We start from the raw sequence: 27606 nt of genomic DNA on the forward strand, positions 1-27606 counted from the left end.
CAACCCCAGAGAGAACTGGGCTGGAGAGGGAAACACTCTTACAGTGAACAAGGGGCTTCCAGCAGCAAATCGAGATCTTTTTAAGGTGGGGGAGGGGGAGGAAAATAGAGGTAAATGTGATGGGGAATAATGAGAACTCAGAATCAATTTAAGCAAGTACAGTGTGAAGTAATGAGGAAAAAATGCTATTAAATCTCTTGTCTCCAGGAGGAATTATCTCCTAAATACCTCATTCTACAATCAGCAAGGTGATTTCACAAACATCTGGTTTCTTACCTTTTGAGAAACACACCTGATTTCCTCATGCAAATGGCATGCAGAGCTAGGTGGAGAAACCAATATTGTACTTTAAATAGGCATAGCCAAATGTGGAGATTAGCTCTCATGCTGAGTTAATGAGGAAAGGAGAGCTAACATTTTGTGAGAACTACAAAGTACTCACACTCATAAGGAGGCAATGGTATAAGTCTTAGTGAAATCCTTTTCCTGTCCACTCCAGTGGGCTTTTGGCACACAGGTACGTGAATGTTACAAGAGGCAAGTTGTTACACAGAACAGGAGGTGTGCCCTCCCTCCCTCCTCTGCAAGTTATGTGAGCCTTTGGAGATTCCTGAGCCCCGATACAGTGCAAACTGGAAAGTCGATGAAGATAATTACAGTACAGCTTCCTCAAAGCATAGGCATCTGGCTGTAGTGTTCAATTACTAGAAGCCGAACGAACACTAATAGTGTATGGGCGCAAGGCAATAAGCAAAGGAAGAAATAATTCATACACGGAACATCCATAACCCACAGTAGTACTTTAATCACCCAACCTAGTCGCCTAATTAAGTGAGGGGTTTTGCATCCTGATTGGCGATTAGTGTAAAAGGCCAAAATGTACATTTTCTCAGAGGAAGACCTTGACACCCATCAATCCAGTCATCTTTGTAATGGTGCAGCAGATGTTTTTTGTTCAGGATATCTCCATACAGGGAAATAATCACGTCTAGATTGTTTAGTTGTCTTTCTGTGCTGCTTTTGCTTATACTTCTGCAAAGCAGTCCTGTTCATTTGCATGATAATAGTTTGCAAGCCGCCAAGTTTTAAGGACAAGAAAGCACATGCATAAATTTGCGCTCATTCAAGTGGTCTCTGTTGTAACTACGAAAACCGAAACGCTGTTTTAATTTGTTTCCACCAACATTCAAAGTTCTGCACAGATACCCGAGTGTGGATTGTCAAGTTGGAACTACCTTATAGTGACTCCAATAGTGTTTCCAAGGTAAGTGAAATATTTATCTCCTCCTCACGCTGTGAGCTTCCACGATCAAGCAAAATTTGAAGCCAGGTTTCTAGAGGCAATGCCAAGGGATAGAGCAAAAAAGATGTTCCTGGATGAGATTGCTGTTTATTTTATATATGATGCTACACTACATGTGACTCTGGTACCAGCAACCATCAGAAAATGGATGTTGGGTTATTCTGTCTGGAAATATTTAATTGACAGGCTGATTCATCTCCTGTTACAGTTACTGAGGAGGCTGCACTGGGCCCTGACAGAGTCATAATAACACCAAATTGCTATAGCCTGCAAATGAGGTTTTCTCTCCAGAGCATGGATGCTTTTATAATGCTTTTACAGAGCTTCGTCTAGTGCACTTAACATGTATATAGAGATTCCAATGACATTCTAAGCATCTTGATATTGATAATAAAACACATTAAAATAGAATGGTTTAACCAAACAGATAATCCAGACCAATCTTTTATTGCCAATTTCTGTCTTCATTCGTAGCGGCAGATATGGCTATCTATCACTCATTTTGCCCGACTCTCACAATCTCTGTCTGTATCTCCCATGACTGACTCATGCGTTGTGACATCATTTCTGGAATGGCTATCACATCCCTTGACTTCTCCACCTCAAACATCAGGCTCTCTCCCTGTGCGTTTAAAATACCAACCAAGATGCACCATGATCAAGTGGTGGCTTTTCTTTGCCACCACTTTGAAACTTGAACTGGTGTGCATCCAGGTGACCTAACATATAACAACCCCATATGTGTATAGTCCTTGAAACCTACTGGAGCTGAGAAAATTCCTCCAGATGAGATGTGAAGAATTGTAGCATGAGGCTTGCATGCCTCGGGGGTGCCAGTCAAGGTCTGAGCGAATTAGTACATTTCCCACAGACCCTAGGCAGGGAGAAGAATCTCAAGCAGCATGGTGAGGGAGGGGGAGGAGGGCTGATTTTACTGTTTGCAGTGGCTTTAATGCCTGGCCCCTCATCTCCTCCCCACTCTTACCTGTGTAATATGTACTGATTCCTTCAGAAGATGTTTATGTGTATGACACACATATAATACTGTTTTAGATGGTCGTGCAGTAAATCTATGTTCTCACTGACATACACACATAGTCACACACACACACACACACACACACACACACACACACACACACACACACACACACACACACACACACAATTGATCCACAAGAGCCTGTCTTTTGTGGCCTTGCAAGAACCCATCCGTTGCTCTTAGGTTTTGGTCCTGAACAACCTGGCGGCCTTGCTCACCGCCATGGATAAGGAGTGAGAAGTGTAAAAAGGGCAGCAGAGTGCAACCTAGAGCTGGTGGTTCAAAGACCGTCTCCAGCTGGTTAGCGCCTTTCTATTAAGGCCTTGATCTCCAGGAGCATGGCTTGAAGTGCAAAAATGACTGGCAGCTCTTGTCCTCAGAGGGCTTTTCTGGAGAAGCAGTGGAGGAAACCAAGATCCAACCCGTCTTCATAAAGAAAGTGGAGTGGGGGTGGGGAGAGAGAAGTAGCAATGGTTGCAAGACAGAGCGCCAAAGGAAAGGCTGACTTAAATGGACAGTGTATAAAATTGTTCCAGACTAATTCGGTCTTATTAAATCCCACATGTGAAGCTGTTTACCGTGAAAACAATATATATTATTAAACAAGACAGTGATTTTATTAACTTAGAGAATAGCAGATATTATTTATCTTTATATACATCTCTTTGCTTTAAGCCCCCTAGATTCTCTGTCCTGAGTTTAGAGCAACTCTGTACTGAAATTCTTCATTCAGAATAAAGACAAGACTGAAAAGAGACTGTGGTTTCATGTACATGCCAGTAGAACTTTTAAATATTCTCTAGCACAGCTTAGTTGACAATTGGGGTAGCCTTAATGACTGCCTCCTGTAACAAGCTGCAGAAGGCACTGGTTGATTTATTCTCTGCTCCGTTCTTTCCCTCTCAAACTGCCAAAGGTGTGCCTTTTAAAAAGCTAATATGATATCCACTCTCAAGGTTAAAGATATGTTACAGAAAGGCAAGTGCCGTGCTGTTATCCACAGTTCAAAATGAGTCTCAACAACAGACAATGCACACAGTGGTACCTTAATTTCAGTGCGTGCAAGGCTGCAGGCTTTAACAAGGCACAAAATGCACTCAGCCACCACTCACAGAGACAGGTGAAAAATATGCTTGTACAGACACACAGCCCCTCAAGCTTTCAGCAAGTGTCTAACTGAGTAAATTGGTGTTAGGACTGTACCACATAAGATGTTGCAGAGGTTGTTGAATTTCAGTTAAATTCCTCTAGCTGTTTCACAGAAGTGCAGGGATTCACAGAGCAGAATAGCTTCAAGTTCCCCAGATTAGTTCACCCCTTTTTCTCATCAACTGCCATTTACAGTTTCAATAACTCACTCTGAGACAGTAGGAGAAAGAATAAAATGTTTTGTTACAATTGAACGGATCAAACAGCAAACTGACAAATATGACTGACTGACTGACTTCTGGCAACAAGCCTCAACAGACTCACTTTTTCTAACAGATTGAAGAAAGGGAAAAAGAGCTGAGCAGAAAGGCAGGAGGGAACAAATGGTTACTGCTGGATAGATTGAGTCTTCCCAGCTCAGAAAGGTCCCTCCCAGCCAAACCTACTGAAGAAAGCATGCAACAGAAGAATATAGTGGGATCCCGGCCGTGAAAGCCTTCACAAATACAAATATAGTGGGAAGCTCAGAATACTGAATACTCCTTTATGGGAGTGGGGGAGGAGATATTCCACATGGAAGACTACAAGTTGGACAAAACATTTTCATTTCCCCCCTCTCCCATGCTTTTCTATGTAAAAACAAAGGCTCATTTGAACCTGTATTGCTGCCTGTTCTTGTCTGTTAAGGAAAATGGGCTGGGGCTACTGTCTTGCATTCTCTGACCAGACACATCACATCTGAAATTTGGATCAAATGTGTAATTTGAACTGAGCTCTCCTTCTTGACTTCATAAGTCCGTCAAATACGCCATAATTGGAGTTTAGAGAAGGGGGGGATGTCATTCAGACATGCAGTTTCAAATACAGAGCAAACACGTGGGGTGGGGTTATGCCTTCGACATTGCCATGCCCTCCTCACACCACCTTCTAGAATTAAAGGTGTGAAAAAGGGCACTAACATCTGCGCTGCTGCAAGTGCTCCATTTCAGATGTCCACCTCTGTTCACTAAGGTCAGAAAAAGGCCCACCAAAGTGGAGCAGCCTGAGGCAAGCAAGCAGCATGATCTGGAACCCTTCTCCACTCAAGGAATGGACACATGAGAGGAAAAGTATAAAAACAGCTTGCTAGTCGTGGTGATATGAAAGAAATACAGGCTCAAGGTGAGAAGATAAGTGACCATTTTGTCTGAGGTACTAAATTATCACCAAGTTTGTCACTGTTGGTAATTGCAAGGGCTTCTCTTTCACTTTTTCCCCCTTTCATTCATAATTTATTTTCAAAAAGGTCTGGTCTCCAAAATATCATGGTACAATTTTTTTTTCCATCCCCTGCCTTCAGTGTCCCATCTAACTAACCTCATGTTTACAAACACATCCCACTTAGGTTTCTTTCTACCTTCCCAGTATCCCAGCTCAAGGATTCCCAAATCCTTTTCACATGTTTCAGTAAAAAGAAACAGATGGGAGAGAATGCCATCTCCCTGCCTCCTGTGTCTTTGCTCTCTTTGTAAGTAGACTGGCTGTCATACATTTCATTTTAAGGCTTAATCAGACTGTGGTTGCTGCTATTGTTACATACCATCAAGCCACCTCTGACTTATGGCAACCCTATAAATGTGTAATCTTCAAAATGCCTTGTCCTCAACAGCCTGACTCAGCTTTTGTAAACTCAAGTCTGTGACTTCCTTTAGGGAGTCAATTAATCTCATACTGGGTCTTCCTCTTTTCCTGCTGCCTTCAATTTTTTCCAGCTCTTTTGTCTTTTCCTGAGAATATTGCCTTCTCATGATGTGCCCAAAGTAGAACAGCATCTGTTCATAATCCAGAGATAGTCTCGGCTGGATTGGGTCTGCGATCCATTTGTTTGTCTTTCTTGGCAGTACGAGAGTAGGCCCTTGGTCTAGATGGGCGGGATAGAAATATAATAAATAAATAATAAAATAAACAAATAAGTATCTGTGAAACATTCCTCCAGCACCATATTTCAAATTATTGATTTTTTTCCAGTTTTCTTTACTGTCCAGCTTTCACACCCGTACATAATTATTGGAAATACCAACTGTGGTTAACAAAGGAGAAACAGTAAGAACAGCTGGAAGAGAAAAACAAAGAACAGACAAAAAGGGGGGGGGAGGAAGAGATGTTAAACATTTGAGAGTTTTTGAGATTCAGCTTTAGCTACCTCAGGTAAGCCACACAACATCTTACTGACTAAACCAAAGCTCTCTCAGGTATCTTTGAGCCTATCTGCATTACTTCATGTCCTCAAAACAGTGTGTCCTAAAGAAAGTGATTTGTTTGGAGACAGTGCAACTGTATGTTGAAGGGAGAGAAATAAATAGGGAATCGTATTCCTCTATCAATTGATGCTTATGGTGCAGGAGGATGCTCTTGAGAGTCGCCTGGACTGCAAGGAGAACAAACCTATCAATTCTAAAGGAAATCAACTTTGAGTGCTCACTGGAAGGACAGATCCTGAAGCTGAGGCTCCTATACTTTGGCCATCTCATGAGAAGAGAAGACTCCTTGGAAAAGATCTTGATGTTAGGAAAGTGTGAAGGCGAGAAGGGGACGACAGAGGACGAGATGGATGGACAGTGTCACTGAAGCTACCAACATGACTTTGACCCAACTCCAGGAGGCAGTGGAAGACAGGAGTGCTGGTGTGCTCTGGTCCATGGGGTCACGAAGAGTCGGACATGACTAAATGACTAAACACACACACACATTCCTCTATCAAAATGGTTCAGCAGTATTTTCATAATTACATATTTAAATGCTCCCTCCAGCTTGTACCAGACAAGAGTTTATCAGCATCATTCCAGGAAGCAACTCAAGAGAGCACATATATAAATGTGTCTATGATTTTTTTTTCCCCTTTCTCACCTCCCTCACAGTTCATACCTATTTCTGTCAGGACTGTCATTGTTAATTGGTGAAATGGTCCCTTTTTGTTTATGTATTTTTCAAATGTATACCCTTTTGCTCATTTTTTTTAATCAAATGTGTTGACTGAATGCATTCTTGCTACAGAGCATAGTTTAATTCAACAGCACTGCACATGATTTTCGTATGTGTGCATTTTGCAAATGTGCAGTCTTTTTCATATGTATCTACAGCCATACATCAACATCCCATCTCCAAAGTACAGATCGCCTCCTGCTCGTGGTCTCTCTGAAACAAGGGACCAGATGAAGCCCACAATAAAAGGATGCCAGAGCAGTTTTATCAAATTACCGTACCCAAGAGGACACCATGCATGACAGGTTGCAGAATCCAGCTGCTAGACTCTAGCTTGACAGGTTCAGTCTTTGTGGCTTGAAATAGTTCTGCCAGTGTCCCATCTACTCCTGGTGATTTATTTTTTCCCATTGCTTTCAGAGCAGCTTTCACTTCTAGAATTACAGGTTCTTTATCATAGGATAACTCTTCTTTATAGATCTTCAGTATACTGCTTCCATCTCCTCTTTATTATTTGGCCTTTACTTTATTACAGTTCTGTTTCTTCAGACAAAACCATCAGCTTATCCTTTTCCCAATGAGTCTGTATTCTCTTCTGCTATTCAGACTACTTCTGAATTACTTTCAGTTCCATCTCTTCTTTTCACCCGTACAATTCATAGCATACATTGTAGAAATTACAGTGAAGTTGCTTTAAGTTTGAAATAAAACCTCAAATTTCATGAAATTTCATAAAGTGACTGAATACAAAGGCCCTGAAATATCCTTCAGTTTTGACATAACCTAAAATTGGAAAAGGAAAAACTGAAAGCAAAAACAGATAATGCAGCACAGAATCCTGGTTGTTTAAATCAAACAACTTAAATTGCTGGAATTAAGCCATGTCTTTAAGTTATATTGTTAATTGTCTGTTTTTTGTTTTTTGTTTTTTTTTTTCAACTGTCACAGCTTTTGGCTTTTATGAGATCATTAGTGTTATTTGTTTAGAACCTGTTTTAACCAAAAGCTTTTATACATGTGTATGTATGTGTGTTTTTAATAAAAAACATGGGTATGTACATAAATCCATTCAAGGAGTTTCACAATTTATGATGACTAGTGTCAGGCACACATGGGCCATCCCAATTTTGTTACAAGGTGTCTGAGTTCCCAGGACTATTTCCTGGGTTAACATTTGCTTATAGAAGTACACAGGGTCAATTTAAAATCTTTCTCCACCTCCTCATCCTCATAGGCATCCTTCAGTCTCAAGAGACTATGGTAATGTGCTCTGTATGGAGGACTTGGAACAGTGTCTAGTGTTTTGACGCTGTACGTGAAGCTGGAGTGTCCTCTCCAGTGCATGAAGCCAGGGTAAAATAATATGGAGGATAGGCTCTTACCCAACCAGCAAATTCCCCCTCTCCACATCAGTGAAATAGTCCAATGGAAAGGCAAGAGCCAATACAACTGGTTTCAGCGACTTCGCAGGAGTTGACAGAATGACATGAACTGCCTCCGGGACTCCGGCTCTGGATTTTGCCTCAAGGTTAACTCCTGAAGCCTTTTCCATCAGTGGATACAGCCACAAGGCAGTGGAGGTTTGAAGTCAGAGTTTTCCTTCTCCTAGATGGGCTGCCTTCCAGGGCTGAACGAGTCCCACCTACCCGGCCTGTTCCCTCATGGCATGGACAGGTATTTTAATATTTGGCATTGAGAGCTCAGTGTGGGCAGTTCTGTTTTCCTGAACAGAGGTTGGAAATTCATAGAATTATAGAATGATTGAGTTGGAAGGGGCCTATAAGGCCCTTGAGTCTGACTGACTGCTCAATGCAGGAATCCAAATTAAGTAGATCTGACAGATGCTTGTTCAATTTTCTCTTGTGTTGGAGTGCTCACCACCTCCGAGGATAATTGATTTCATTGTTGTACTGCTCTAACATTTAAGATGTTTTTCCTGATATTTAGCCTAAATCTGGCTACCCACGTGATTTTTCTGCAGGATCATCCCAAAACCACTGTGTAATGAAAAGCCCCATCTCTGCCCACACACTGAAACACAGAAATCATGAGTCCCCAAGGACATGGCTTTGCAGTGGTGCAAAAACACCAATCCAAGGTACAGATCCTCATGGATCCACATGATTTTTCTACAGGATCATCCCCGAACCTCTGTCCAATCATACAGGCCATCGATCCACACAGACTACAAGACAGAAATTATGGCTAGCCCAGCACATGGGTTTGGAGTGGTTGCAAAAACATGAATCTGAGAGGTGGATCCTCAAGGATCCATATGATTTTTGTGCAGGATCATCCCTAAACCACTGTCCAGTCATAGGCCCCCTTTGTGCCCATAGATTACAAGACATAAAACATGGGTGCCCCAGCGTATAGCTTTGCAGAGATGCAAAACTGAAATGGGGAAGACTGGATGATCACACACTGGAGCTTGAGCGACTGAGATAGAGGCCTCCTGGAAGATCTTTAAAAACAGATGGAGTTGGGTTTCATCAGCACACCGGTGGTACCATACCATCAAATTCTGGACAGCCTCTTTCAGGGTTTTCATGTATATGTAAAATGGTATGAGGAATCATGGAATCCTGAGACATCCCAGAGGCTAATGGTCAAGGTGTGTAACAAGAGTACCCTGCACCACTATCATTCATAAAATGTCACCATGCAAGGGAAAATTCCAGAAGCAGACTCCTCTTTTTATCAGTTCACCACTTCTCAACCAAACACAAAGCAATTGTCAGGGCTGTTTTTCAACAAGGATAAATGGTAGTGAGCAGAAGAGGGTATCCTGTAGATTAGTGATTCTCAGACTGGGAGCTCCAGAAGTTCTTAGACTGCAGTTCCCAGAAACCTTCACCACTTGCTGTGCTGGCCAAGATTTCTGGGAGTTGCAGTCCAAGAACATCTGGGGACACCAGTTTGTGAACCACTTCTGTAGACAATCTTGACTGCTGCCATTGACATTGTCAACATTCAGGTTGCCCTTTGCTACATAAAGCTTTGCATCCTTTTTCCTGTTGTCAATGCAGGCATGATATTTTGCAGCAACATTGACCCATTTTCTGGCTTTTTTTAAATCATGGGTATGGAAGCACAATATCCCACATTCATAAACCAGAGTTGTTGTTTGAACAATTGAATAATATATTTGCTAGCATGGAATTGGTGGAGGGGGGTTGTTTAAATTTAAACAAACGCAAACTATTTTGGATGCCACCACTGTGGATAATCTAGAACAGTGATTCCCAACATTGGGTCTCCAGAGGTTCTTGGACTACAGATCCCAGAAATCCTGGCCAACACAGCTAGGGGGTGAAGGCTTCTGGGAGTTTTAGTTGAAGAACATCTGGGGACCCCAAGTTGGGAAGCACTGGTCTAGAACAAAGCTTGCAGTATCCCTAGAACACTTGCACTAATTAAATTTGTGCTAGTGGATGACATCTATAATTACTGTCCCCTGTGTTCAGGCCTTAATTACTTCAGGATGCCCATCAGTGAAGTTTCATGGTTCCTAACAAATGGCTGCTGTGACAGCCAGGGCATTCATGCATTCTTTACACAGGTGTCAGTGAAAATATATGAAGGCTGGGTGCAAAAGAGAGCGAGGTCTTCCTCTTCATCTTATGCATTCCTTACCATATCTATTTCTCACCCTGATCAAACATCTACACAGTGCTAGTCTATTAAGATATTCTGTGTTCACCAAAGCACAGCTTATTATAACTCTGTGGAGAAAACATACACAGAGATAATCAAAGGAATGTGTAATATATTTGAAACTACACAACCAAGGTCTATTAAACTTTCATAATTAGTGGTCATTTATTAAGAATGCATTTCATTTCTTTTTCTTTTTTTAAAAAAACACTTTTACAGAAATAGCAGAAAAGCACCCAACCAGATTAATTACCATGTGCATCCCTACCAAGTTTCCTGTTTAATTAGAACTTTCTTTTTTCTACACAGCAAATGAAATAGGAAAAATAATAAAGTAAGACATTTGGGGGATGGAATCTTTATAACAACACTATATGAAAGTAATAAAAGGTCTGTTGTATAGGTTTTAAAATAATAACATTTTTTCCACTGTTTTAGGTTGAAGGATGCTCTCTCACGCAAATGCAAAACACCCCTATGGTAAACATTCCTTACATTTCCATCTGGTGCTGACACAGAATTTTTACTAAAGCAATAAGCTGATTCAAATATACCATTTGGGAGAAACATAAGGTGTATTTCAGTGGTAGCATTAAGGTTGCTGCATATATAATTGCAAATAAGGGCTTTGAATATATTTTAGTAATTCATAGAACTCCACACTATTATTCTGTTGTGTAGACTGAAGTGAAAAATCCACGAAACTTTGTATCTTGCTGTATTGAGAAATCTGTCTGATTATTCCTTTTCTATTAATAAGGCTAGACTAAAAAGCAGTACTTCTATTGACACTAAGAGGGCAATTAGATGACCAAATACAGCAGAATTTGCTCCGCTTATAAAATGGCTGAATTTGAACTATGTTTTAATGTCTCTGTAACACAAAGGCTGATTCGATTATTCCCTGCTCTTTTTGCTACCAAAGGGCTTTTTCCTCTAAGCTTGTACTTTGCAAGCTGGATAGATTCTACTAGACATTTTCCCCTGCAAACAGTCTTATAAAGAATGGGACGTGGCCTCTTGAGGGAGGATGTGATTGAGGGTGCATGTGTGTGTGTGTGTGTGTGTGCATGCATGTGTGTGCGTGCACGCACGTACACACAAGCAGTGCCAGCAGTCACCTCTTTCCACTAGGCCTCTCTTCCCACAAGCCACTTCTTTATAAATATTTTTAAAAACCCATATATATAATTATGCAACTATGTATCTGTGCTTGCTGTGGAAAACCAGAATTTTATATTTGCATAACATTGGATTCTGACCAGTCAGAATGTGTTTGGTGTTTGCAAAGATCGCGGAGAAGCCAGCTTCGCAAACCCCACCCGCTCTCGCTCTCTCTGCCCTTGCAGGTCCAAGCCTCTCTTTCAGGGGGGGCCTTCCCCACGATCATCGCAAAGCAATTTTCCCCCCATTTAAAACATTGCAATGCAATTGCTTTTGCGATCGCATAAACTCCATCACCATGTGGATTCATCGTTAAACAGGGCGCTTGTTAAGCGAGGCACCACTGAAAATAATTAGACACAACCACGTGTTAGACTAAGATGTACATGTACAAAGATGTAATAGTTCAGACAAAGACAGAGACTGATAGGCCTTAGTGACATGAATAAAGATATAACTGGCAGGATTTGATAGGACCAGACAGAACTTACAAATGTAATAGTATACTGATGAAAATTATTTACTAGAGAAAATGTGTCAATAAGTCCAAAATATGCATGACAAATACCAAATGTCTAAGCAGCTTGAGTTGTATTTTACATACATTTATAAATAGTAAAAGTTATTTCATGTTTTAACCATAATCACAACTGATTATTTTAATATCAATTGCTGGCACAAAACATACATTAGGGAGAACAACAAATATATACAAATCGATCTATATGTTTCAAGCTGCTGTGTGCAGACTCTGCAAAGTTAGAGGTTATATATTATTTTTTATAACCTAAAGCCAACATAGGTTACTACATTCCTGAAAATCTTTTGTATAGAAAAATAATGTGGAAAGGTACTTCACAGTCTCAGAATACAGAATATCAAAAGTCTGAACAGTAATTTTGCAAATTACATCCTGATTCCCTACTTGGAATGGTTCCATTCAGAATCACTACTTCACACCCACTCATCTGTTACTTCTTTCCTTTACTTTCAAATAACACATGCAGGAATTACTGATCTCTGGTGACATACAGTTATAAATTAGTTTATGCCAGGCAAGTGCACGTTAGGTCCAATAACCTCAACTTGTGAACCAAATACTTTTCTCCCTCATGTCTACTCATAGAACAGAAAATAAGTAATAGTTTACAGAACAAGGTCTCAGATTTATTCTTGTTGGATACTTGCCCGTTTTCCCTGGCGAACAATAATGGGAAACTCTCCTCACTCTCACACTGTTTTATTCAGCTGATGTTATTTCCACAACCTAAAACAAAACATCATAGAAGGGCACTCCTTCATTTATAGTAGTTTCATGTCTCTCTGGGGCCCAGTGTTTTTTATTCATAAACCCAAATATGTCCTTATCCAATATTGATTAAGATCAAGACAAGGTGACAAAGGAAGGCAGTCATAAGTGAATACTGAAACAGAAAAGTATCTGCTGTTGTGGATTCTAAGCATTATGCTTATGTTTTCAGCTGCCTTTGTGTTTGTGAGTCTGTTTGCATAGTTCAAATTTTTGTTTAAAAAAGGGAAGGAGATTGAAAGAGAGAAACTCAATGAGCCCAGTATTTTGGTTCATTGCTTATTAATATGAATACTTGGCTTAAAAGCTTGGGCCAAAATGTATCATTCTGTAACATTCTGTAACATTCAGTAACAGCATGTGCTTTTTCATGACAGAATGTGAACATAGAGCAGAATCCATTCTGGTACAAGCACAGCAGTTACATGTGAAAAGATTGTCATGGAGCTCAACATGTTCTTGCTTTCTCTTCTTTTTCATCCACTGCATATTGTTGCCAGGTCCTGTAGAGATCTTCCACAAAATGGTTGAGTTCTCATTCTTATCCAGGGGCAAATTGCTCATCACTGAGGAAGTTATACCAGATTACAACTAGTAAGAGGACCCAAGATCCCAATCCTCTTAATGAACCATTGGACTGCATTTGTGTATATTAGGAGAACTACATGGATTTTTTTCTGTCATATGGGGATGCCTCCACATGTGGATAACTTTGCTGTTGCTAAGATGAACTGTGGTCATTATTTGCAAAGCAAAACGGAAGGATTCAGTAATAATTTGTTGTTACATGCCATCAGTTTGCTTCTGATTTTTGCTGCTGCTGTGTAATAGGAACTGCCAAAAGATTCTGTCATAAATAGCCTTGCAGATTTAAGACAGTGGCTGCCTGTGTTACACAGACAGTAGGTGGTTCCATTTAGAGAAGAGCAAGAGACAGGTGTGGTTATAAATCAATGTACGAGGCCTGGGTAAGCTTAAGGTACATATACGTCCTTATCCCTCAGTTTCCCTTGCTACGGCTCAGTGGGATAAACTGAATGTATCTACTTTTGGTTTAAGCTAAACACCACTTATTGTAACTTTAGAACTGAGCTGAACTATAGCTGTTGTAAACTATGATGGAGTAAACTAGTGAACCTGAAAGATTTTTGAAGTACAACTCAAACAATTCCTGACCATTGGCTATGCTGGCTGTTTAGTGAAAACTTTAGTGCAAAACATCTGGAGGATACCAATAAGCCTACACTTGAACTGCAGTTTATTGAAGTCAATACATATAAGTCTTGCTTTACCATCCTGGCTAGAGATGGGGCGAGTGCTGGTTCATCTTGGTTCATAATTTGTCAATGCTGATGAATCATAAACCACAAATATCCACATAATTTACTGACAAACCATGAATCAGTTCATGGGGGGGGGGGGAGTTTAGACATCCCGTGTCTGTCTAAAACAAACAAACAAAAAAGCTGAGCCCCCTGCCCCTACCCACTGCCCCTTCACCTCCTTACTTTGTCTGATGCCACCACTGCCGCCACCCACACTGCCACCATCCGTGCTGCTGTGGCCTCTGCCACCGCCACCACCACCACCACCACCATCTTTGCAAAGATAGAGGTGGTGGCTTCCTGTGGGACTGAGGAGCTGGCTCTAAGGGAAACCAGTCTGCCCTTTGCAGAGATGGCAATGGCGGCTTCCCTTAGGGCAGTGGAGCCTCTCCTGTCTACCTATACTAGCCCTTTCCTCTCTGCTATAAGCCCACCAATCAGCTGTTCAGCAGGTAGCTAGGCAGAGAGGGAAGGCTAAGCTACCTGACAACCTAGTTGTCCTTTTTTACCTATGGAGTTAAAAAAAATGAGTAAATTTTCACGCCTTTGTATTCAACGGGTCTCTGGAATGGACAAATCTGAAGGAACAAATATTTGACAAATCAACAGTTTCTGATGAATATTGCAATTCATTTTTTAAAATTTGTCCCCATGTCTAATCCTGCCTTTTTTCCTCCAATAAACAATGAGCAGGATCCAAAAAAGTCACTCTACTGATGGAACTGCGTATTTTCTGGGGTAGATTTTACAGGTAGGGCAAGGGGCTGCAGAGGGGAAGGGAGAGGAAGAAATTCCTCTCACACTAACATCTGCTATTACAATGTTGTAATTTAATCCATAGCTTTACAGTGAATTTTGCTGAGCTGAAACCAGAAAGTAGAGAGTTCCAATCTCCTTCTCACAGCCACAGAAGAGAAAGAAAAGGGCTTGCTGAGGTTTATTAACATAGCACTCAACATATGATTTACTGTTACTTCTTAAAGCAAAGAAATATTCTTTCGCCCTGCAAACAGATCTGGTTTTATCTGAATTCATGATTGCATTAGAAGTATCTTGAGGAAAGATAGGTGTGTTATTCTCATACAACAAACAGAATAGTTTTGTGGCATCTTAAGGACTGATAAATTTTATTTACATACAAACTGAAAGTCTACCACATTTCAGAAGTTGATGGTGTTGTGTAGCACCCTCTATTCTGTGTCATAGCCCTTTATTTTCCACATGTTCTAGGTGTTTTTTCTACTGATCTCAAAACATACAATTACAAATATCTAAAAAACAAAGAACAAATTGGTTGTCTAGTTCCAAATCAACTTAAGTTGAATCGGTCCCAACTTTTATGCAAGTAGTTGGGTACACTTTAGATTGGATAGTATTCCTATTCTAACATAGATTCATCTAATATATGACAGGTAGGAAAATAAATATACATTGAACAATAATCCACATATTCTGTATGTATGCAAGAATTTTCCAGCATTGGGCTGGCATTTGTAGTTGGCTCATTCCTCAAATTTGTACAATTGGTTCCTTTTGATGAAGCTTCTATTTGATCTCACTAACATGCATCAGCTCCCACCTTCATGGTTCTCAAGAAGACCAGGAAAACTTGGGTCCTTCCAAGTCAAATGTAGTCCATTAGTCCTGGAAAAGGATTTGCCCCTTGCTTCACAACTCCCCTTGTTTTTACAAGTCTTTGCAAGCTCCAATTCTAGGTGGCTTATTGAACACCTGAAGGACAGCCATACTTTCCTGGTAGGAAAGGAGGACAGATATCTAAGCAGATATCTATCTTTCTCATATCTAGCTGATTAGGAGACAAATGGTGATGTTAGCTTATGGTGCCAATCCACAACATGGGGGAACAGCTTGTGCTAGCTATTCACCTAGTTATCTGAGCAATGTATCTGTGCCATTTGGGGATTAAAATCTGGACCCCCAGGGTTAGTCTTTAAATGGCTGCAGTCTTTCCTCCTCTGATACCATGGTTTCCTCATGTCCCATTTTCTTTTTTATTTATTTTATTCTAAAAACCTCTTGAAACTTCTCTGAAATTGAATTCAGCTCTCAGGCTAAAAGGGGTTCACTGCTCTTCATATTAAGAGATCATTACACAATCCAAATTACAGCTCTCTTAACATATTTGTTCGTTCCACTTTTTGCAATTTAGTATCAGGAAATTGCTATTTAAATGTTTGGGAATGTTTTTGCATCAAAAACTGAAGGTCAGCATTATTTGCAAGAGAATATAGAGATGAGAGAGGTGATATTGTCTCCAGGTTCCAATGCTGCTCCACCAGTCTATAAAGGATGAGTAGGTACACTCATTACTTGACCTGACTATAAGAGTGAAATATTAGAGTTAAAGAGTAGGCAGTGGTTCCCAACCTTGGTTCCCCAAATGTTCTTGGACGAAGAAGCCTTCACCACTAGCAGTGCTGGCCAGGATTCCTGGGAGCTGGCAGCAGTGGGAGACCCTCACCTCCCCCTTGAGTTGAACCACAGGCAAAGTAAATGACATGATAGCTATTTTGTGCTGTGTTTCACTTCATTTCTAGAGCCATACTGTTTCTTCTGCTGTTTACAGAATAAAATGCTTTGTAGATATTTTCTAGAAAATGTGCTATTCTATCAGCAACTAGATATCATTCTGGCTTTATTCCAGTCGCTTTATTAGTGACAGTGCTATTTACTTTTTAATAATAATAATAATAATAATAATAATAATAATAATAATAATAATAATAATAATAATAATAATAATAATAATAATAATAATAATAATGATGATGATGATGATGATGATGATGATGATGATGATGATTTATATTGCACTCTATACCAGAGCACATTCCAATAGTAAAAACAGTTAAAATACAACCATAACATAATTACAATGATGAAAACATACAGTAAACAATTTATCCTTTGTTCTTTCCCAATAGCTGATGGTGTGTTTTCTCTCTGGGGCCTCTTTTTTTTCATTTTAGATTATTGCATCATAAGGTTTTTTTAGGTATGAACTATTCTAAAATAATTTACCATTGCCAACTTCTGCACTATACTAACAAGAGTTAACCTATCACTGCTGTTGTCTGTGAAAGATCCTTTACAGTGTCTTCTGCTGATTTCACCAATAATTCCTGAGGTAAACTCTAAAAAGAGTTGGCCTCGTGGATTTATCATTTAATACATGGTTTCCTCTTGTGACAAAGAGTATGCTTTAAGAAGAAAATTCATGTGTATCAGCAGTAAATGCACTCCTTCTTTCAAATATGATTTAGTGCTATCCTCTGCAGAAAGGATGAACTTCCTTCAACCATCTCTTTGGTCTAGTAGCAGAATTTTAATAGTGAGTTCACTAATATCCTTCTCTTCAGGAATCAGTGAGTGATATATGCCATTTAATGTTCAAATGAGGATTATATGCCTTCCTAGGTTAAGATATAGGAGAAATGCCTCAGCAAAGTGCTTTAAATGAAACAAAACTGAAAAATACATTTTCTTCTCTTTAAAAACATGCATATATTACCATGTAAAGTATGCTAGCACAACACTATTAAGTCTAGAGATTAAAATTACATGATTGATTCTGTACTGTTTTGTTAACCATTTCCAAAGTAATCAGAGATTAACTAGAAAAGTAAGTTTTCAAACTCTGTTTGAGGAAACCCTGAGACCTTGAAAAGTCTATCAGGCTTTGTATCCTATTCATAAATAGGATACAATTTTTCTTGAAATACACAATCTTCCTTTGCAGTCTGCAGCCTCAAGGGATTGTTTGGCATATTCTAAGCAAGAGAAAGGAACATTTGGTCCTCCACATTTTGGATTTCAATCATTATTGTCCAAAATTCTGGACCATCAATGCTCCATCCTTGGCAGTAGATATCTGAGGAAGTGGACTTTTCCACAAAAGCTTACATTAAAATATAGCAGGTGCCACAATATTTTTGTTCATTTTTAAAATCTTTTTCTGCCTGATATGGAACATCAATATTTCTCCTGTACCCTCAGGTGGCATAGGAATATGGTGGCACCCATGACCCATATCATTCTGCACACTGACTTTGTTTCCTGAGAACAAATCCTCTGAAGCAATCTAGAGGTCCATGTGAGATGGACATGGATGGTTTAGCGGTCCGTTGGGAAACTTTTGAAAAAACACAACCTACAAACAGTATTCAAGCCCACCACAAAAAATATAACAAATGTTACGGTCAGCAAAGGACAGAAGGGACCCCCTCACCACCGCAGGAGTATACCGGATACGTTGCAGTTGTGGCCAGGTATATATTGGAACCACAAAACGAAGCATCACACCAGAATCAAAGAACATGAGAGACACTGCAGACTAAAACAACCAGAAAAATCTGCAGTAGCTGAACATGCCCTGAAACAAACTGGACATGAAATTCTATTCCAAAATACTGAAATACTGGACAACACCAGCAATCATTACGTCAGACTGCACAGGGAAGCCATTGAAATCCACAAGCACCAGCAAAACGTCAACCCAAAAGAGGAAAGTGTGAAACTCAACAAAACTTGGCTCCCAGCTCTCAAAAATACAGCATGCAAAAGGTCAACAAACTCTACCCAGCCACAAGGACAGGGGATCACTACGCACAAAAGACCAGCTAATGACACCCATCAACCACAGGAACAGATAAACTCTTCTCCTTAGCACAACAAAACACACACAACAATACACACTAATCACCCATCTACGGGGGGGGGGGAAGGACAAAGGCCTATCTCACAGCCATAAATACTGCACTCCCAAAGCCAACTACACCAGAGCACAGAGTGCTGTCCTCTGAAGATGCCAGCCACAGAGACTGGTGAAACGTTAGGAAGAACAACCTTTAGAACACGGCCAAAGAGCCCGAGAAACCCACAACAACCATTAGATCCCGGCCATGAAAGCCTTCGCGAATATAGTGTGGTGCTTGCTGAACAATGAAGACCAAGAATGTATGCTGATGTTCCCTAGGTTTGTTCTGCCTTATGCTTCATTCACCTTAAATTCTTAGCTAACTTAGAATAAGCTCTAAAACTATTAACTGGGAGATGCCATGATCTTTTGGCATTTTGTTCATACCCCCAGTGTGATTCCCAGTGTGGTGTAGTGGATAGACTGATGGACTAGGATTCTGGTGAAACAGGGTTCAAATCCCCATTTGGCCATGGAAACTCACTGGTAGTGTGGAACTAGTAAAAATGCTCCTTAAATATCTCACTTACGTTGAAAGCCCTAGTAGGCTTGCTATAAGTTGGATCCAACTTGACAACACAGAATACACAAACATATACATTTAAATATTATTTAAATATTTGGGCTTCTTGAGGATTTCTGGGTCTATGTAGGTCACACAACAGACACCATGCTAAACAGTACAACTGCTTGATCAACATTAATTGTGCTCATGAAGCTTTCCAAGAGGATACTAGCCTTAGTTGTTATTGTGGTTGTTTTAAAGTGATGAAAAACTTTTGTTTCAAATCAACTGCCAATAAGAATGGGAAATATATCACAAGATACACAAATAAACTGCACTGTAATAAGGAATAATTATATTCTTCATTACAAATTAAGAACATGTGCACAGTTGTCAGTTCCATTGCAATTGTATTCCTCTGTCACATTTCCAGGGGATACAGCAGGTGAAAGTCCAATAAGTCAGTCCAAAGTCAGAAGTCCAGGAGATACAAAACAGATGCCAAATTGTCAAAGCCAAAACACAAACTGTAGTCAGAAGTCAGAGTACAAGAACCAAGGGTCAAGTAAGCAGGAACATGGACACAAGCCAGAGAATTGACTTGTTGCTTCTACAGATTTTCAAGCCTTCTAGGTACAAATTATATAGGAGCAGCAACCATCAAACTCGTAGAATCCTTCCATCCTGTTAAAACTCAGAACTGGTCAATCGGATGTTCCTGTGGGAAGCATTCATGCAAGCTTCAGTTCTTCGTGTTATGAGTCTTTGCCGATGCTTGTCTCTCAGTCTGGCTACTGGGGGAGGAGAATCTGGTGGTGCTTCATCTGTCTGTGCTTCTAATTTCCCAGTATTTTCCTCAGCTGAAATTAACCCCTCAGATGCCAGGTCTTCTTTGGCTGAACTCATGACACCCTCCTCACTAAAACCAAACTTAATGCCACTTCTGTTTGTGCATTGATTGCCAATACTCATCCATCATAACTCTCCGATAAGCTAAACTTCTCAAACCATTTTGTAGCAAAGCTAAGTTTACCTGTTTGCCTGTGGCTATGCAGTGTAATAGGTGCTGAGAGAATAATCTCCCACTGCAACCATCATCAGAATATGGAGATCAGAGAATGTTTTACAGGTGACAAAGCCACTCTGCCCACTTGTCATCCTGATAAAGCTACCTTAGCAGTTAGCACACTTCATTACTCTCACTGAAGGGGTCTGCATGACCACTGTTCTGAAGAGGAACTCTTTGTGGAGTTGGGCTCTGAGGGGTCCTTGGAGCCAGACACTGGGGCCAGGGTTACCTTGGAAATTACTTTACTGCCAGCACTATCATTTTGGTACATATGGCTTGGCTGGCTGTGTGGCAGACACCTGTGATCATTTTTATTTCATCAGCACTACCCTCCATGGAACACTACTCTCAAACTGAAATGGAGGGTGAACAGTGGTGTCAGTAATGGCAACGGGATCGCAACAAAAGAGGGCGGGTGGGTGAGAGATGCAGAGATGGGGACAAAGGAGATCATGAAGGTAGAGATGAAACAAGACTGAGGACAACAACGCCTCAGGTGGTGGGAGAATTCAGACTGCCATTGCTTGGAGGCCTAATAGGGTTGGAGAAGGAATCAGGAATCAGGCCCTATAGTATCTCTACCGTTGATGCTGTTTGATTCAGATGGATTCAGAATACGATGAGCTATTCCTTTCCAACTCCTATTGTGTAAGCAAAATAGCTCTTTCATTCTGAGGAAATACTGAATTCACCAGAAACATTTTATCCCTGTTCTGTGGGATACACTGCTGTTAAACTCAGAGATGCAAACATGGTGATGTTCCCAGTCAGCTGGTATTCTGACGTTCAGAATGTCCTAGCATTTCAGACATTAGCTGAAATCCTGTTTGTACAGCTATACCTAGTACAGACTGATGACATCATCAACACAGGTGATTATCAGAAATTGAATAGCTGACATTTCCAGTGGCAGTCATTTTTTATAACTAGAGACTAGAGAAGTATGCTTTGTGTACCTTCTTGTACAGGATAGTGTGGCACCAGACAGTGTAGCACAGACCTTCTCCCCACTTCCTGGACCATCTGGGCCATTCACCTGTCATAGTATATCACCAGGGTCCTTCTGCTCTGGCAGAGTGCCCATCCAGGAAGGAGCTCAAGCTGCCCATCCCTGCCTCCTCAGATAGCCAACCACTCATCAGCTGTGTGGGAAGAATCCCCGTTCCACCTCCTCTATTCGAGACTTCCTCCTCTCATCCCAAAGCTCCCACATCTTCCATATGATGAGGGGGATTACGTAGGAGCCATAGGACCTGTGAGTCAAAAGTAGGAAGTGTTTAATTTCTAAAAAACATGGCCTGCTTATAATGTCATAGGCCTTCCATGAGTATAGTTGTGTAAACAAGATTTCAGACAGTATTATGCAAGATGTAAAATACAGTGGTGCCTCGCTTAGCAATCGCTCCATTGAGCGATGAAATCGCTTATCGATGGGGTTTCGGCCATTGCCAGAGCGATTGCTTAGCGATGGCCTCTATGAGGAAAAAATCGCTTTGCGATGATCGCACGGAAGCGATCATGGCAAAGTGACCCTTTTTGTACAGCTGATCGGCAGTTCCAAAATGGCCACTGGAAAAACAAAATGGCCGCCTGCTGTTTTGCCTCGCTGTAGAGGCACCAAAAATGGCCGCCCCTATGGAAGATCTTCGCATAAGGTCAGTTTTTAAGCCCATAGGAATGCATTAAACATGTTTTAATGCATTTGTATGGGCTTTTTATTCCATTTAGCAATGAAATCGCTTAGCAACATTTTTCCTGGAACGGATTAACATCGCTAAGCGAGGCACCATTGTACTAGTATTTTTGTCCATCTATCTTCTTGAGGGTATTATGGCACATTTGCTTCAAAAATGTTCTTAGAGGAAAAGAGGAGTCTACATCAATAGTGAAATGGGGGGGGGATGCATGCCATTCCAGTTCTGCATTGCCACGCACATTATTAATGAAGAGTTCCATCTCCTGTTTTGGGCAACCTACACAAACTGTTAATCTCAGACAAATGTACTTACTATAAATGTTCTGCTCACCTAATTCACAGAATAAAATTGTGAAAATGAGAGTCAAGAGTCTATTTAAACCAAATGGCATCTTGTGTGAAGCTTCTCCTGTTTCCCAATAGTTTTTTTTAATTATAACAGATAATGGGTTCTATTGGAATAAAATAGGGATACTGAGAGAATATTTAATCCCAGCAACATTGATGGTATGATTATACCTCTAGAAATGTGTTTCCTCACAGAGATGGATAATGTTATTTTGCCCCCCACTTTGTATTTAATAAAAAGTGCAGAAATATGAAGAAAAGCAAGCAAAACAACAGCAATGAACCTAACACAATGCCTCCTTTTTTTTCTTTGCAGGAAGTGGTGAATTTAATTCCATTTAAAATGCAACTAACTCCCTTCATAGCTCCGAAAGAAGGAATGGTCATGTTTGCTGGTGTATTGACAAGGCGAGGTAATCCTAGGAGATTATATTTCAGGAAATCATTAATCACACAGCATAATAGCTTAGACTGTGCGGTAAACACAGGAGACAAGCCAAACAACCAAAATATATTGTTAATTTCTGACATTTAAAAGCCAAAATGCTTGTGTTTTGTCTTTGTCCCTAAGGAGATTAAAGTTTGTGGGATAGTTTCTGTAAAGTCCTGAGAACAAAAACTGTTAGCATGTGTATACATTTAAGTTTCTCAGTAGATTTTGCTCCCCTGCTTTTTGTATCCCCCCTTCTTGGTTGTTTTCCTTCAGCCCCTGAATCTTGATAGTAATGAGACATCAAATTTATTGTGTATTTACTGCAATACATTCAGAGAAGAATCAGACAGATCAACACCTCAGAAGGAGTGAAAAGGTTGAACAGACTGAGGGTGTTCATATGCTGAATATGAACAGCCAGTACAGTTTCAGGGGAAGATGTGAAACGATTTATGATTGGGTTGCGGGGCAGGGAAAAGAGATGGAACAGCTACAGCCCAAATGTTCTAACATGAGAGAATCTAGGGTTCAAGCTGCCTGGAGAACAATGTCTTCTAACCTAAAACCTTACTCAAGAATTGAGTAATTGTTGTAAGCCGCCCAGAGACCTCTGGGTAGTGTGGGCGGCATATAAATTAAATCAAATTAAATTTAAATAAATAAATAAATAAATAAATAAATAAATAAATAAATAAATAAATAAATAAATAAATAAATAAATAAGAATCTCAAATCTGGTTATCATATGTGGGATTCTAAAAAACCCATCAAATGTGCCGTCATGGCTCTGTAATACATCCTTCCAGTCTACCTTGGAATAAAAAGGAATTCCGATCTCCTGCTGTTGCCCAACATAAGAAAACACAAAATTGCCTAACTATATAAAAAATACCTCCTCGACTCTTCAGCCATTTCCACCTTAGTGCACAATCTCATACGATGGAAAAGAGCTGAATTCATTTTCTATCTGCATTAAAAATATTCCCAACATTTCCCCCATCCTCGTGGCTCCCAAAACAGCTTTCCAAAAGGAGTGATGTCATAAGCAGTGTGACCCCATCCCCAAGAAGCTGACACAGTTAGGGGAGGAAAGTTGATAGCTGGTGAAATTGCTGCCTCACAGCAAAGTGGCCAAATCCAGAAACTATCCATGTGAGAGCAGGAAACAGCAAGAAAATAGATGGGACACACAGAAGCTATTCCCTGGTTACTGTTCCTGTGTGCTTCCTCAGGTTGCTGAGAAAGAGCTTTGTTTTCAGACAGACATTTGGCAAAGGCTTTCTCTTCATGCAGGCTTTTCTATAGCGCCTTGGTAAAGAAGGATATTTAAAATAAGATGGTTTGCCTTTTTTATACATTTACATTTTTGTTGCTTTTAAATCTGTTTTAGTAATGCTTTTACAGTATTTAATATTTTTAATATAATGTTTGCTTAATTCTTTTTAAATACTGAATAACTTTTTTTAGCATTCAACATTTTCTTTTTAAATAACGTAAGCCATCCTTTTTAAGGGGAAAGAACAGGGTACAAATAAATAAATAAATAAATAAATAAATAAATAAATAAATAAATAAATAAATAAATAAATAAATAAATAAATAAATAGTCTTCTTAATGAGGGAAATACCTTAAATGGGGGAAGGGAGTGCTTTGAATATTTTGTTTTCCCTCTAATGTGCTTTTAAATTGTTCATTTAATATGCTAAAATGTTTAATTGTGTTTTAAGTTTCCTTTATTACCAGGATCCTGTTGCTTAGTATAGTATATTGCACCAATCAAGGCTCAATCATTCAGTGGTGATTTGGAGAGTCAACTTCTCTATAAGTTCCATTGATTCAAATAGGCCTATTGTCACCACAACTTACTTTAGCATAGTCTGTTGCAATTAGAGTAGGGTGATTTCAATCAAGGGAACATATGGAGGAGTTGGCTCTATTATTTATCAAGTTGTGAGTAACTTGTCCCCAGTAGTGGGAGAAAGGTAAAGTAGAAATAAATTTCTTGTGCTGTTAGTCAATTTCGGGATGTTATTTATGTACTTTTTTTCCTAATTTGTAATAAATGTATTATTAATTGCCGTGAACTAAAAAATAGATTGCAAATCTGTTCCTTTTTAAATAACTAATTGTGGCTGAAATTTGTAAAGCCAGCTTTTATTTTCTGTGAGAGCAGGAGGGGGGGTCTACAGCTTATATACCTCTCTACTGTGTCTAGAATGTTGAGTGTGTAAGGAGATGTATTCTTTCATACACAAGAAGGTCCAAACCACATCATTTCCCACTGACCCCATTTGTGGCAGATAGATTGCAAATGCAGGCTTTCCAACTATACCAATGTACATAGGCTTTCATATATTCCAAATGTACTACATGAGGTGGAGTGTGGGTATGAACCACAATGGCCACCTTCTACCACCTGTGAGATGCATATATCAGGGTGAAGTACAAATAAGAGGCAGGCAGCCAAGAGAGTTTCTTGACATGTCATCCATTTAACAAATGTATTTTATAAGAACTCTCTGACAATGCCAACCTAAACAAAGTGGGAGTAAATACTCCACTGGATCTGATGAGTGCGCGTGCGTGTGTGTGTGTGTGTGTGTGTGTGTGTGTGTGTGCGCACACACACACACACACACACACGCACATGCACACACACACTTTCTCTCTCCCTCTCCCTCTCCCTCTCCCTCTCTCTCTCTCTCTCTCTCTCTCTCTCTCTCACACACACACACACACACAAACACACACACACACACACACACACACACACACACACACACAGATACATTTGTAGTGCTGAAGGAAGAGGCTTCTTTTTTTTAAAAGCCCTTTTTGAAGCTGTTCTGTGCTCCATGGTGTATATTATTATTTTTTGGAGCCTGGATTTAAACTGGAATAAGGGTCTTGTTGTCTCTTCCAGCTGCTCAGGTGTGGGATCACATCTCATAGTAGACTACTATCTAGTGGTCCCTGATTTTCATACCTTAAACAGAGGGAAGCTTTTTTAAAAAAAAGTTGGATGGCAGAAAATAATGTAAAATTGACAAGGAAGATGGACTGTCTGCAACAGTGAGCCTTTAAAATTAAGCACTTTTTATTTTTAGTTTTGTATTTAAGTGGATGTTTTCAAGGTATGTATAATTTATTATAACAGTGGTAGCAGGCAAAAGAGCTGAAATGCAGTTTTTCAATTAGGAAAATTGTGCAATGCAATGCTGAGTTTACCACAAAGCTATTTATGGCTTTGCTCAAAAACAAAGGAAAAGAAAATCCCTCTGATCAGGGAATAAGAAGTTTGTGAAAAAATAAAATGAAAGTTTGGGTAGAATGTAGATAGGCTAATGGAGGCAATCTCAAGTTCTTATGTTATCCCTACTTGTTCCTTCTCAGATTCTGGAATATCTTAAAGCAAATACACAGGGAAGGAAAAAGTAAATGCATGCATCTATTTGTAAAATGTGTTGGATCTGAGGAGGGCCCCTTCTTCTCCTGTAAATCCCCCTGTGAGGGAAGTCGAAGAACCTCCCTCAACTGCCTCAGATACTCACCACTGATTTTCTTATACCTCTTCTTCCTTGTCTTGCCCTGCTGAGATCACCAACCTATTTTACTTACTCCACCCCAAGCAATATAAACTCACCCTGAGGTAGATGGAGCAGGGAAGGAGAAAAATCCACCCTGTTGACCTAGGAGTTGACCTACTCCTAGGAGTAGGTCTCTAGGCAAAAGAAGACGAAGAAGTCCTATGTAGTAGACCAAAGAGCGACATGTCTTTCTGATCCCTTTAGGCACCCTAATACTGATTCAAGCAGCCAAGGAATACTAGAACTGAATTATGAAGTCTGTAGTTCTGGGCAACCTTCCAGTTTAGGCCTGCATTTGGGTGTCTTGCCTCACAACTATAACTGTAGCCCTTCTTATCCCCCTGCCCAGAGCCTCAGGGTCCTCAGGAAGCACACCACTTTCAGTCTTCAGAGGCTGAAAATTTTCTACCTTATTATCAGGGTTATATTTCAGAGCATATCATAACATTGGAGGAAAGGTCACCACCACATGTGGGTTGCCAGAGAAACAGCATATGCATAAAAATGTGTAACAGAAAGAGGAAGAAAGCAGCACTCTTGAAAGGAGTTACCTTATGACACCTTCCTCTGGGATTTCATTGAAATGTAGTCGATGGGGATACTGGCTGCCATAGAGATTATTGTTCAATGTAGGACAAGCCATGCACATGCAGTTCTCTGCCATCTCATAGGTAACATAGATACAAGAATCTTAAAACTTATCCATGTAAAATTCTCCAAAATATTCCCTGCTTAGAAATTATTTTCTAAAGAAATGTCTCATCTACCAGATTATATAAGAATGGTTGATGTTCTTATGGGATAAATTGTCAGTGCAGCACTAATAACAATACTAAAAAGATGTGTAATAGGGGACTCCTATAAAGTCAGTTAGGTTAAAGAATAATCTCTAATGCAAAAGATGCTAAAACGAAATCCTTACCAATCACTATCTGGAGGAAGGACAAACCTGAAAAGTTAGCTTTGTATGACAGGTAAGGCCAAGCCCCTAAATTCAATGCATTATCCATTTGCACCTGTGTAGAGGGAGGCACATGAGGCATGCCCCAGCCGCCAAAATGTGGATTGGCGTAAGGCCAAGCCATACTGGGCAGCCCCATGTTCAGCGAGGCATAGGGTGTGTTCGTAGTGTAACTACCAAGAGTACTGCCGGCCCAAGGCCATGTGGGGAGAAGTGTCTGGATGCCCGGTGCAATAGTAAACTCACCGGAAGAAGTCGAAGCCCTGCAAGGATCTTTGGAAGGATGTGGAGTGGTGAAGCTGACTTCCTCCACCTCATCTTGTCCTTCCTGGTAAACCGATGAAGGTTCAGACACCCCTGGGGTCGATGACCATTGCTT

The 27606-nt window shown here is 40.2% G+C and overlaps 1 long non-coding RNA gene across 1 annotated transcript; it reads left to right on the plus strand.

Moving 5' to 3' along the window:
* Positions 1 to 1153: 1153 nt before the first annotated feature.
* LOC144588845 (uncharacterized) lies at positions 1154 to 26188 on the plus strand. The gene is made up of 2 exons (XR_013544579.1): positions 1154 to 1264; positions 22562 to 26188. It is a non-coding gene; the product is annotated as an uncharacterized LOC144588845 (long non-coding RNA).
* Positions 26189 to 27606: the final 1418 nt, after the last annotated feature.

This window comes from Pogona vitticeps, chromosome 4 (genome assembly GCF_051106095.1).
Source record: "Pogona vitticeps strain Pit_001003342236 chromosome 4, PviZW2.1, whole genome shotgun sequence".
Taxonomy (NCBI): domain Eukaryota; kingdom Metazoa; phylum Chordata; class Lepidosauria; order Squamata; family Agamidae; genus Pogona; species Pogona vitticeps.